Source organism: Chrysochloris asiatica, unplaced genomic scaffold, assembly GCF_000296735.1.
Source record: "Chrysochloris asiatica unplaced genomic scaffold, ChrAsi1.0 scaffold00017, whole genome shotgun sequence".
NCBI classification, from domain to species: Eukaryota; Metazoa; Chordata; class Mammalia; order Afrosoricida; family Chrysochloridae; genus Chrysochloris; species Chrysochloris asiatica.
The window spans coordinates 28,696,901-28,706,664 of record NW_006408535.1 but is presented as its reverse complement, the minus strand read 5'-3'; the positions used below and the strand labels follow the sequence as shown (position 1 = coordinate 28,706,664).

The 9,764-nt window shown below is 42.8% G+C and overlaps 1 pseudogene; it reads right to left on the bottom strand.

The window, feature by feature from the left end:
- Positions 1-897: 897 nt before the first annotated feature.
- Positions 898-1,656, bottom strand: LOC102813607 (annotated as a pseudogene).
- Between the last annotated feature and the right edge of the window lie 8,108 nt (positions 1,657-9,764).

The following is a 9,764-nucleotide window of genomic DNA, read 5'->3' as shown; positions in this document are numbered from 1 at the left end:
TTACCCAGAACCACCAGGAACAAAAGTTTGGTAGAAGTTAGAAAGACGGTGGATAGAAGATCCATATGAAGCGATTTACTGCACTGCAATGGATAAAGAAAATGTGGCACATGCGTACAATGAATATTATTCACTTATAAAGAGAAATGAAATTCTGATAACATCAATATGGCTGAACCTTGAAAATATTATGCTAAGTGAAATTAATCAGACATAGAAGGACCACTATTGTATGATACTACTTATATTACATATCTAGAACAGTCAAATGTTAGAGAGTAAAGTTTATTAGCAGTTACCTGGGACCGTAGGGAGAAGGAAATGGGAAGTTATTGCTTAAAGGATCCTGAATTTCTGTTTGGTGTGATGACAAACTTGGAAAGAGATAGTTGTGATGTTTGTACAACCTGGTGATTGTAATTAATGTCTGAATGATTCACTTAAAAATGGACCATTTTTTGCTTTATATATTTATATGTATATTTCCCCCAACGCGTCCTGTGTTTATTGTTTTGCAGCAGAATGCCCAATGTGCAGTCTGGGGTGGGGTGGGGAAGGGGAGTTAGTGCTAATCCTTCATGATTCTGTAAATAAATACTCAACTTGATTGGTGGGTAGGGGGCGGGTGACAGCCCGTTTCTGGATTGGAGTCCTGGGTAATTGGTTGGGATCCGCTTGCCCAGAAATAATCAACTATCAGCTTTGGTCTAAATGGGACCCAAGCAGTGCTCTCCCTAGCCCCCGCAAAACATAATGTGGTCCCAATGGGTGGGGATGAGCTCGAAGTGGCTCTCAGGCCCCTCGCAGCTAGGCTGCTGCGCTGCAGTTAGATGACCCTTTTGAGCTGTTTTAGACGACAAGAACAAAAGCCCGCCCATGCCATGCAGCACGTAGGATCTAGGTGCAGGTGAAGGCCTTGCTGCCTGACCTTGTCCTTAAAGATCTTTCCCCCAGGGTCCGGGCGGACATGATGTCGGCTCCTTTGCGTCCCCACTGTATCATCATGCGTCTTCGCATAGTGTCGAAGGGGTAGGGTGGTCACAGTCTAGGTGATAATCCAGCCGATCACGATGTGTGTGTTCTTGGGGTCGGGGAGCATAACTTTGGCTGTGTCCTAGACGCCGAAGTAGGCAGCTAGATAGATGATGATGCCTTGCACTGACACGTTGAAGCCCTAGTGCAGGTCGCGGAGGCCGTCTGATTTGCTGATTTTCACCACATAGTCTCCCAGACCCTGGAACTTGAGCTCGGTTCCAAATTTGTCGACATCCGCCACCAGGCAGGTACTGGCGAAATTCAGCTCAGGGAGGTTGTGACTGCAGCCCCACCGGACGCCCACCCATTGCTGGTGAAGTAGCCCCAGAACTGCGAATGCTTGTCCATGCGGCCCAGGAAGATCTGCTTGTACTTGGCCTTGAAGAGGAAGTTGAGGGCCTGGGAGGGGAAGTGGTGGATGACGTTGCCCAGGTTTCCACATCAGAACAGCATGCCCTGCTTCTTGGGGATGCACACGATGCCCTAATACTGCTTGTCTGGCATGCTGCACCTGCAGCAACAGCTGACCGGCTCGACTGGGACCAAGGCCGTCTTGGAGATGGCACCGGCGATGCTGCCCACCAGGAAGTCCTTGGTCAAGGAGGTGGCCTGTTCCATCATGATGGGGGAAAGAGCTGCGGAGTGGGCGGACAACCTGAGGACAAGCTAGGGCAGGGAAGGTGGGTGCCTTTGGCTGCTTCGCCACTGGCGGGACTGAAAGGCTGTTATGTATATTTTATTCCAGTAAAAGAAAATGAAATAAGAAAAAAAGATTTGTCCTTTAACCAGTTGTACAACATTCATTCTTTCATTCTACAAATACTGGTGCTTCCTCTCTGTCAGGCATTGCTGTAGGTATTATGTGGGAAAGAACAATACAAATAAGGGCCCCACTCTCAACAAGGTCATCAAGCCTGATGGTTAAAAGCAGATGTAATCAACACACTTGGAGCTGGGAACCGTGGAGCAGCAGGGAATTTGGGGAGTGTAAGGGGGCAGAGTCATTGGAATGCTCCATATGTTTTATTGTGTAAAGAACCCCTTAATGATTCTTAGCAAAATGATTTATAACTTGACAACAATTTGTTAAGTCAATAACTAGGATTGACAGAGAGATTGTATCAGCCCGGAAGATGGGGATTGGATAAGTTTAGACAACCTTGAGTGTAGGACATCAATATTTCCACGAACTGCCTTTAACTTCCAGACAGTTCAAACCCAACAATTAGTTACTTCTCAGAAACCTTATAACAGGGTCACTATGAGTTGGAACCCACATGTTGGCATTTAACAATAACAACAAACTTGCAGAAGCCTGGCCTGTACTCATCTGGCGAAGTTTTGGGGGCTGATAGACCCTCACTTAGGGTCTATCCTGCATGGGGACGTTGGAGTTTTGGAGGTTGGAGTACATAGGAGGATGACAAGAACATCAGTGACTGTGTAGGGATTTTGTTTTCTGGGTAGTTTTTCTTGGGTCAAGAATCTTGTGAGGGTCATCTGAGGAAGCTCTGCCAAGGGGCCTAGTGGTCACTCCCTCAGGTGGCAGAGTGGTTTTCTCAGATCAGGGAGAGTGGGGCAGGAGCTGGTGGGAGTGGGTTCAAGAAGTCTCAAAAATTCCATTCTCTTTTAATTCCATTTTTCTGTGAAATTTTTGAAGCCCCTTCATATTCTCACTTGTGAGACAATGAGGACTAAAAAGACAAAGGATGTCCTACTATTATTCTGAAATAATTTTGACCTTGTGAATCCTCTGAAAGTTGTCTCTAAGAGGTTCCCAGATCACTTTGAGAACAGTTAAACTACAGTAATTTTTATTCTGGGAATAATATGCAGCTCTCAAAAACAATGAGCTAGCTCTATATACAAAAGTAAGTAAAAAAAAATATTGCTACAAAATAATAAAGGTCCTAAATAGAAATATCGAAATGTGATGCTTTTGTTTTTCAGCATAGCTCTCTGTCTAGGCTGTATGCTTTGGAACAAATACAAATGTTCTATATTTATACATATCCATGTCAATACAAAGAAAAGTTCTAGGAGAACGGAACTGTATGGTTACTTTCAGGAAAGATATAGGGAACTGGTTGGTGGCTTAGTAATGGAGGATTTTTGCTTTGCTTGTATTTTTCAAATAGTTACAACAAGGACAATGTATTTATGCATTACTGGTATCATTTAAATGTATTTTACAAAGACTATATTGTCCTTATCTTTTTTCTAGAGCACTGGTATGACACTTTAGGATAAACACTGGACTGCTAACCACAAGGTCAGCAGTTCAAACCCACCAGCCATTTCTCTGAAACTCTATAAAGGATTGCTGTAAGTCAGAACTGACTAGACTACACTTAACAACAATAACAGTCTTAATTCTTGTGATGCATGTATAAAATGTATACAACTTTTTCAGATTAATTGATGAGCTGGTGTTTGCCACTGTTTCGTGGAGAATTGTGATCACTAAAGTAAAGGGACAAGGTTGGCCAGATAAAACATAAGATTCCCAGTTAAATTTGAATTTCAAACAAAGAATTTTTAAATGTAAGTATGTCCCATGAAATATCATACATACGCTTAAAAAATTTGTTGTTACAGTTTTATTTGCTGAATCTGGGATCCCTATAAATAGGCTAAGGGAAAAACCCAAGGGCTATCTTTGGTGCCAAGGGGTATAGCAGATCCTAGATCCATTGGCAACTTGCTAGTCTTCACTGGAGCATGCTGTGTTCCACCTTGGTAATATAGAGTTCACCAGAAGATAAGATCTGAGAGGAAGATATTGTGGGCAAAGCTGTGTTGGCAAGCGGGGAAGTGTCAAAGTTGTAAGATAGCATGGTGATGGGGAGATGGGGTTGGGTGGAGAATGAATTGGAGGAAAGTTGTTAAATGTTGCAATGGCAGTTTTGTTTCTTGTTGTTGTTGTTTTAAAATATACCTAAGTCTTCCACAGTGAGTGCGGTGGTTCTGTGGGATAAGCATTGGACTGGCAACCACAAGGTCAGTGATTCGAGATTACCAGCTATGCCTCAGGAAAAAGATGAGGCTTTCTGTTCCTGAAAAGATTTATAGCATTGGAAACCATGTACAGGGTCGCTGAAGTTGAAATTGACTGGAGGGCACTTAACAACAATGTCTTCCACAAAATGTTGTTGCTGTTAATCGCCATTGAGTGGGTTCTGATCCATAGTTCTGAGGAACAGCTAGTGGGGGTTTCCTTGAGGCCACTGCATGTTGCTTCCAAGATCTTCCATTGGCCTTTCTTCTCCCTGAGGTGGGGAACATGGAGAACTTTCTTCTTCATCATCTTTTTTCTTCTACTACAGGGAAACATGCATACATCACTCTTCTAAGTTTTTCTTTTCCCCACTTTTGTTTTACAAAATTTCACCATAGTCAATATCTTCCTCAAATGTATAAACAGATTTTTTTTCTTTTTTCTTTTCCCTCCTTCAGATTTGACCTCTAGACAAGTCTATTGCACATTTCTTTTTTTTAAAAAAATGTATCTTTAATTTGGAACCAACCAACTTACCAAATGTCAATTAACCACTCAATCAACCAACTAATCCATCTCAGAAACAAAAGATTGGAGGGATGCTTCAATTTGGGATAGAGAACAAAGTAAAGTGGTGCTATGCTTTGTATAAATCTCAACTCTGTGAAGATAGATCCTTATTAGGAGAGTCAGTGAGAGACTAGGGAAGGGACATCATGCGAGAAGAAAAGGGTTACGTGAAGGTCAGGATCCAGGGCTATCAGCTATGATGGGTGGAGGATCATAAATTTTTTGAGTACAAATTCTACCTGTGTTTGCCTTCAGTTTGTACTTAAAAAAAAAAAAGTGCATTCTATTGAATCATACTGTTATTATGGTATAACTTAATCATACCATTAAGTTGACTTCAACTCACGATGACCCATATACAACAGAACAAATTGTTCTGTATCATCCTCATGAATGTGGGCGCCTTTGAGTCTATTGTTGTAACTATTGGCCAATCCATCTCACCAGGGGTCTTCCTCACTCTCACTGTCCCTCTATTGCATCAAACATAATGTTTTCCTCCTGATGATGAGTCAAAAGGAAGTGAGTTGAACAAGTTTCTGTTGTAAGCCACAAGATTTTCATTGGCTAATACCAGCTGTTCCGTGGGAAAAAGATGAGGCTTTCTGCTCCCGTAAAGATTTGCAGTCTCGGGAGCCTTGTGCAGGGTCACTATGAATTGGAACCGAGTCCACAGTACTTAACAAAAACAACAACAATTTTCAGAAGTAGATTTCCCCAGGCCTTTCTTCCTAATCTATCTTAGTCTGGAAGCTCTGTTGAAACCTGTCCACCAAGAGTGACCATGCTGGTATTTGAAATACTAGTGGCCTAGCTTGACAGCACCATGTGAGCCACCACAATATGACAGATGGGTAGTAGGAGGCATACTGTACACACAGTAAAATACACACACTTTAAATATAGAATTTATTGAGTTTTAACAAATGTATACACTGTGTATCCATTTCCCAATCAAGCTATAGAACATTTTCTTCACCCTAGAAAGTTCCCTTGTGCTCCTAAACTCCAAACAACCATGATCTGATTTCTATCACTATACGTTTGGTTAGTATATTCTAGAATTTTACGTAAGTTATCCTTTTCTTTTGAGTTTGCTTTTCTATGCAAAAGTAAAAAGAGTTATTGTAGTTGTTTTGCAATTTCATTTTTTGCACTAAAATCTTAGCCCCAAATGAAATTTATTCTGGTGTGTGATATAAGAGGCACACATCTAATTTCTTTTTCCCCAGGGACCTGTTTAGTTGTGTCAACATCATTTACTGATAAATCTTTTCTTCTCACTGATTTGAAATGCCACCTTTATCATATATGGTGGGCCACCATAGGATAAGCACTCAACCTCAAGGTCTGTTTGGATGGCAAGGTCGGCAGTTGAAACTCACCAATTCTATGCAGGATAGCTGTGAGTCAGAACCGACTCAATGGCACTTAACAACAACAAGACTGTTTGAGTCTATTTTTGGACTTTCCCTTCTGTGCCTCCAGTTTGTTTGTTTGTTCACACACCAGTACAACACTGCTTAATTATGCCTTCTTTATTTTTAAAAAATCTTACATTTTAGGATTTTCCACCCTATCTTTTAAATGGATGAGTTATCTCCAGCATTCCTATATTATTTATCTATTGTCACATAATAAATTTCCTTAAAACTTAACAGCTTAAAACAACAAACTTATTTTTGTCTCACAGTTTCTGAGGGCCAGGAACTTGGGAATCTGGGATCAGTTTAGCTGGGTGATCCTGGCTCAGGTTCTTTCATGGGACTTTGATCAAAACGTTTTCTAAGACTAGAATACATATATATGTATATATTTAATGGAGTCTTGGTGTGGCACTGTTGGTTAATGCACCAGACTGCAAAGCCATTTGAACTGCAAGGTTGGTGGTTCAAGCTCACCAGCGGCTTCTCGGAAACCCTATACAGGCAATATATGGGTCAGAACTGACTTGACAGCACTTAACAACAACAACAGGGCTCAAAAGACAGTAGGATCTCACCTTTGTTTTTCTTTAGGAATCCTAGTGTGGCACTGTAGGATTAGTACTAGACTGCAAGGTCGGTTTGAACTACAAGGTTGGTAGTTCAAAACCACCACTTACTCCTCGGAAACCCTATACAGGGCTGCTGTGAGTCGGAACCGACTTGAAGGCACTTAACAACAATAGTCAAATACCTTCAAGTCCTGGTGTGGTGCTGTGGGTTAATGTGTTGGACTGAAAGTCGCTTTGAACTGCAAGGTCGTTGGTTCAAGCTCACCAGCCGCTCCTCGGAAATCCTATACAGGGTCCCTATGAGCCGGACCTGACTCAACAACACTTAACAACAACAGTATCAACAACAACAAACAATAGCAACAACAATGGCTAATGATCATAAGCATTTCTTCATATATTTGTTGGCTATTTGAATGTAAGACTGCAGTCGTTTGAAGATGACGGGGCCTGAAGGATTTGCTTCCCTGACCCACAGGCCTCAATTCCTTGATGACTATTGGCTCGAGACTTCATTTTGTTAGCACATGGGCCTTTCAACATGGTAGTAGAAAGTGATCCAAGAAAGAGCAAGAGACAGCCTCTTTATTTTTTAAAAAATCTTGCATTTTAGGATTTTCCACTCTGTCTTTTAAATGGATGAGTTCTCTCTAGCATTCCTATATTAGGAATAACAAATTCCCTTAAAACTTAACAGCTTAAAACAACAAACTTCTTTTTGCCTCACAGTTTCTGAGGGCCAGGAACTTTTATAATGTAACTTCAGAAGTGACACACCATCATTCCTACCGATCGTGGTATGATATGAAAAGGCCAACAGACAGGGATATTGGGGCTATCTGGGAGACTGGCTTTAAGAAGACAAACAAAAAAACCAAACCTGATCTCAACTTGCTGCAATTCCATGTGTTACAGAGCTGAATGACTCCATAGGATTTTCTTGGCTATAATAATTATAGGAGGAGCTCTGGTAGTAGAGTGGGTTACCTGTTGGGCTATTTGTCAGCAGTTTGAATCTACCAACCACTCCAAGGGAGAAAGAAGAGGCTTTCTACTCCTGTATAGATTTATAGCCTTGGAAACCCTTTACAGGGTTGCTATGAGTCAGAAGCACCTCAATGGTACACCACCAGTGCCATCACTGATATTTACAGGGGCAGATCCTCAGGCCTTTACTTCTGTGTTTGTTGGGTGGGCTGGTACTGCCAGCCTTTAGGTTAGTAGTTGCCTGAATGATTTCTTGTGGAAAGATCAGCATGAGTCTGGACTCTATTAGTTGGAGGTTAAAGATATCTCATATGTCCAACTTTTTCTATATGTCGGAACTTTTCCACTCCCAAATTCCTGATATTGATCACCACTCTTCCTTCCTACCCTATGTCCCAGGGTTCTGCAATATATACTGCAACTTGTCACAGAACTGACAACTGTCAAAGGAAGTGGCTCATGAAATTGTGGAGGCTGACAAGTCCCAAATCCATAGTCAAAGGTCAAGCTGGAGGATTCTCCTCACCCCAGTGGTCTCAGATGTTGAGGAACCCAACTGTTGATACACGAGGCCGCAGGAGCTGGGAATCAGTTAAGGTGACAGACACCTGGATGCAGAAGAAAACCTGGAGCTCTAGAATCATAGTTCTCCAGTAGCCAGTACGAAGGGCCTGACCTAGGGTGAGGGGCTGCCTCACTGGCTTTGGGGTTGAAATCTGAGGTATCTTCCTGGTGCCAGTATCAATATCTTTGTGGCTATGATCCAGCTCTGCCTCTCCAGTCAGCTGCACTTGTCTTGCTCACCCAACCCCTTCCATGGTGTGGGGTCTAGGACCCCCTTGAGTCTGGGACTTTGGACCAGGGGTCTGTCAGTTTCTGTGGTTAAGACTGGAAGGTATGAGGTTCTAGTAAGTGGTGTGAGTGCAGCATTCTATCAAAAATGACTCTGAGTCCAAGTCTTAACCTTTCCCCCAGGCTCCTCCCTCCCCAGCTGAGATGAGGCTTCTTCTTTCCCCCTCCCCTTTTAAAAATTCTGGGCTTTAAATTCCATGAGCCTCTGGGTTTTTCAGTTATAATCAGCAGTGTCTGAAACCTGCTTCCTCACACCTTCACACTCGGATCCTCACACTTGACTGCAGACCTCACAAAACAGAGAGCTCCTGACCTGGACTCAGGGAAGACAACAGCACAACCACGTAAGACATCAGGAGGCACCTCAACCAGGTAAGGTTCCCTCATGCTGGAATTAAGACTGACTACCTTCCTTCCTCTTTACTTTCTGTGCTAATATTTTTTTCTCCCTGGCTTTGTGTCCGTACCTCAGGATTTATTTATTCTTTGATATTCATATAGAACTCTTAGGACCACCAACTCAGCCCTTCATGTCCCGGAAGATTATTTACAGGCCAGAGGAACAGACTTGCCCAAGATCGCGCAGCTTCTATTGCCATCTTATTCGTTAGTCTCTCTCTTTCTTGATTTTTAATGTTTCTAAGTGTTCCATGTATCTCAGTAGTGCCCCTAATTTTTGTTTTCTTTCCTTCTCCCTCCTTTTCTTTCTTTGGACCCAGTGAGACTGTTGAGGGTGTGTACCTTTTCAGTTTTCCACTCCCATAGTTGGGCATTGGCTTGGAAAGAGAAGTCAGAACAGGCAGTATCAGGTTGTTGTTGTTGGTGGGGGGGTAATCTAAGCCCCCAGGACCTTCAGTTGCAAGAGTATGGTGATAGTAAGCCTCAGATCTTGAGAATGGGCCCTCAAAAAAGTGGGGCCTTGTGTGGGAAAAGGAGAAGCAGGAGACAGGAGGAGGTCTTACCCGATCTCTCCTCACTGCATCTACAAGTAGGGCAGCTTTCCTGCAAGCAGTATCCTGGCTTGTTTATACAGGCAGGTCTTGGTGAGAATTGTTGTGGTCCAGAGAGGGGACATCCAAACACCTTCTAAGAGATGGGAATTGCTTCTCACAGATGCTGTAATCCTGGTTTTCCAGCAGGGTGTGCCCTGTCCCAGCAAAATGCAACTCCCCTTTTTTCCTGCTGCTCTTCTGGCCAAGGAGACTGGATTCCCTCGACATAGATGGCGGGGGAGGGGGTTTAACCTGTACTTACAGCTGGGGGAAGAGGGTCCCCAGGGGAGCATAACAGTGTTTAGAATCTGGTGTCCTGTTTAGAAAAGGTAGA